Raw genomic sequence first — 4699 nt, 5'->3', positions numbered from 1 at the left:
GCCTGCCTGATCCGCAGCGTCAACCCGGAAGTGAATTCGGTAAAAATAAAATACAAATTAATAAATAATTTACAGTATATCATTTCCTCGTTGCGTAAGGGTAATATAAATATGTATGAAAAATAAAAATGTAAAATAAAGCTTTGGCGTTGCCCTTCGGCAAGGCACCCAAGTTGTTGGCCCAGGTCAACTTAGGTACTTACAAAGTATGGTTAGTCTATGGTAAAACTATACTAGCTATCCATTAAATTCAACTATTGGCACATCCTTGCAACTCCATACTGAAGCTGCTGTATCAATCACTGTGCGATTTGTTCCCTTCTAATTATTATTATTATTATTATTATTATTATTATTATTATTATTAGTATTATTAGTAGTAGTAGTAGTAGTAGTATTAATATTATTATTATTATTATTGTTGTTGTTGTTGTTGTTGTAATAATAATAATAATAATAATAATAATAATAACTAGAAATGCAATGGCTGCGCCATTGCGATTGACTGCGGAATTGCGGGAAGCGAATGCAGAAATTGCTTAATTTGCATAAGCTAATTTGCATAAACTGGTAAAAATGCATAAAATGTTCAAATTGCATGAATTGGTTATATGCGAAAATCCCTATTAAATTGCATTATAGTGCTTTAAAATGCATAAACTGTTTAAATTCCATAAAGTGGTTAATTTGCATAATCTATTTCGCATAAACTGGTAAAATGCATAAAATGTCATGTTGCATAAACGGTATAAACTGCATAAAGTGGTAAAATGCATGAATGGGTTAATTTGTATAAATTATGTAAATTGCATAAACTCTTTAAAATTCATAAATCCTAAATGGCATAAACTCTTAAGTTGCATAAACGGTTTAAAATGCATGAAGTGGTTAATATTGCATAAACTTTTAAATCCCATAAACTGGTCAAACTGTTGAAATGGTCTCAGTGCTTGATTGGCAGAAGCTGCACAAATGGCTGAAAGGCCTGGAGTCTCCCCATTGGCTGGATTCGCACATACACACTAATGCGATAGGTCCACATACACACCAATGCAAAAATTTCAAACTCTCGTATAAAAAAACTGGAAAACTGCAGAAGGCCAATTTTTTCTCAAAACCCACAAGTTGCAGAAGCTGAACATGCACAAAGTGCAGAAATTGCATAAAATGCAGAAAAAGGTGCAGAAAAGCATGGATTTGCGGCAGCCCCATTATAAGTCAATGGGAAAAATCTCCGACATTTTGGCCGATTGCAGAAAAACCGTAAGTTGCAGAAGTCCCAAAAGTAATAGCACCCTTCTCTTCAACATGCGGAACATTTTGATGCATAACTTGCATAAATTGCACAAAGCATGAAGGTGCTGAAAGCTCTAGAAAATCGGGAAAAAGATGGAAGAGGAATAATAATAAAGAACATGAAAACCAATAATTGACTGCGGAAGAATTCCGCAGTCAATCAATAAACACCCGATACCACCTGAAGAACGTGATGGGCATTGCAGGTCAGCAGCACATGTCGCATGTGTGGAGAGGCAGAAGAGACCATCTGTCAATTTTGGCTCCATAAGAGTATCTGGACAGACACAACCAGGTTGGAACCTACCTCCATTGGGCACTATGCCAAAGAATGGGTGCGGGGACAAGTGAGAGGTGGTACAAACACAAAACTGAAAAAGTAGTTGACAGTGGTGAGTGTGTTCTTATGTGGGACATGATGACCATCCCAACAGACCGTACTATCACGGCAAATCGGCCTGACATGACAAGAATGACAAAATGTGCAATTTGATTGATGTGGCTATCCCAGATGACATGTTGAAGAAAGACGCGGAGACAATCACAAAGTATTGAGATCTGGACATTGAAATCAAGAGCATGTTGAACACCAAAACTCAAATAATAGTGTTCTGAGCTTTAGGAACTGCCAAGAAAGTTCTCCAAGAGCACCTGGATAAACTCCCTTGCAGAATCAGCGCCAAAGAAATACGAAAGACGGTGCTGTTGGGGACTGCCCGCATACTTCGAAGAGTCCTTGTCTGAAGACCTGAGCCGAACCTGAGGGACCTGGTTGGCCCCGGTGAACGAACCAGCTCAATGCTGAGATAATAATAATAATAATAATAATAATAATAATAATAATAATAATAATAATAATAATAATAATAATAATAATAATAATGCATTGGTTTTATATAACGCTTGTCCAGACGCTCAAAGTCGCTTTATAATTTTGTGCATTATTCATTCACACCATACTCTGATGTAAGCTGCCCCAGGGGTAGACAGAAAGAGGCAGCAATCTGCACCATGAGCCCGTCCGACCACCAACAACCACTCACACACAGTCTACAATCACCTTGCCTGGCTCTGCCATACTATTCCCTGTCCATTCCACGCAGGGACGTTAGTCTGGTAACGGAGCAATTGGAGCAGTTTAACTAACGTGCACAGATTGTCAGTGAAACCAATCAGCAATTAGCGGACGTGACGACAGCTGTGGTCTAATTCACAAAATATGACCTGAATAAAGCGGGAATGCAGAGGCAAAATCCTTGACTCCTTCATCCATGATTAGTTAACTTATTATAGAAAAAACGATTATTAAGGATGCCCTCCCACTTGTCCATCCGAAGCGATTTCACGAAGGAAAGCAAACGTATTATTACATTATTTTCGCTTCGCATTTCACGTGCTATGGCTCATGCTTTTGCCTGACATAAAAACAAACAGCACTGTGTGATGATGTCATCAGGCCGCGCAGGTGTGAGGGCTGGCCAGCAGGGGGCAGGTGTGAAACAGAGACCTCTCCTCATTCAAGGCATACTTCAAATCATTTGTACTTATATGACTGTTCAGAAAACAGAATATTCAGCATTGTTTTTTGATTAAGAAATAAAATAAAATAAAGATGCATTTTTTTAAGGCAACAAATAATTGTTTGAATAATCGTGATTTCAATTATGACTAAAATAATCGGGATTATTATTTTTTCAATAATCGAGCAGCCCTAATGACGGTCGTGATTGGTTCGCCAATCAGCCACTTGTTTACCGTGTATGTCCAGACCCACCTTCTTTTGTGCAGAAAAGAAGTGGGTGTGATTTACCAGGCTAACATTCACCCAGGCTTCCTAGACAAGGTTAAAGGACAGGCAGATGAAGTATCCAGTCAAACATAAAGTCCAAATAAACATTGGCAGCAGGTGGTGACGAGCATGGACGGGCAGGCTAAGAGACCCAGGGCCGATGGGAGTCCCTCAGTACACGGGCCAAGATCGAAGAACGTCCAGTTCTTGTTCGAGCTTCAGTTCTTCTTGTCCAATTCTTGTCCTCCGTGGACAGAGCTTAAGAACGCGACACCAACAACCCACGGTCTGAAACAAGGGACACCGTGTGAATATTAATGAACAGACTTCAGATAAAAGAGTAACACGTTCAATCAACTATTCACATGAATTGAACTATTCACAAAGATAACCTATTGGTCTTAAATATATAGAATAATACCTGTATATACTAGGGCTGAACGATATGGACAAAATTTCATATCTCGATATTTATGTCAGATATCTCGATATCGTTATGATACAATATAACTATGGGTTAGGTGAAAACCAAGCATTTTTCAGAAACATAAAAACATAATAATAAAGAGTGCAGTTTTATTGATGAAAATCTATATCATTTGTATGTTGCTTTTTTCAATTTTAATGTTTTGAATGTTCAAATCGATATCAATATATCGTTGTTGGTTCGATATTAATATCTTGAATGTTCTCGATATCGATACCATAACGATATATCTTTCAGCCCAAGTATATACTATGCAAAATCTTAAGTTATTTCTCTTGGGGTTTTTTTACAAACAAAAATGTAGAATTTTGATTGGAGCCAACTTCCAGTTGATGGTTTCAACAATTGTGCTCCATTTGTATCGTCCAGTGCTAAACGTTTTGAGCCGACGTACGTTTCTAAGATGTTTATTATTGCGCCCTTTATAGTTTATATCATTAAATATTAATTAAGACAAATGTACATTCTTTGACTAGTAAGGTTGTTACTGTCTTAACATATTTTTTATACACATTATACAATGTTTTACTTTAAAAACGACTGCTGCTTCCAGATTTTTGAACAAACCTGGTGAGAAAAAGTGAGAGTTTAAATGTCAAGCCAAGAAAACAGCATTTGCTTGGAAAAATTTGATGAATAAATTAAACTCAACGCTTTCTCAAAGACCATACTAGGAAAGTGATACCATCATTTGCCTTTGTTTAATATAATGGTCTTTAACCGTTTGACCGTTGGTTTTGTATGTTCCAAAGTCAATTACATTACATTATATTACATAACATTACATGAGAGTTGCATGATACAGTATTCTTGTGCAATTGTGTTACATGACTTGACTTGCAGCCGCTCATCACGTGTCTGAAAAAGACAAATAGTATGGACTGTCCTTTGCATCCTCCTCCTCCACACGTCCAAACAAATTCAATATATTCACTTCTGTATTGAATTTGTACAACCTCAACCTTTTTTCTAGGATAATTGAACAAGAAGCAACATTTACCTGTAGAAAATAATAGCCCTGATTCATAAGTTTCAACTTCCCTACAGATTTACATGCTTTCTATAATTACAATACATTTCTCATGTTGTCCCATTGAGGTAAAGGTTGTCCCATTGAGGTAAAGGTT

The sequence above is a fragment of the Gobius niger genome, assembly GCF_951799975.1.
Source record: "Gobius niger genome assembly, chromosome: 6".
Classification (NCBI taxonomy): Eukaryota; Metazoa; Chordata; class Actinopteri; order Gobiiformes; family Gobiidae; genus Gobius; species Gobius niger.
This window is presented reverse-complemented; position numbering follows the sequence as displayed.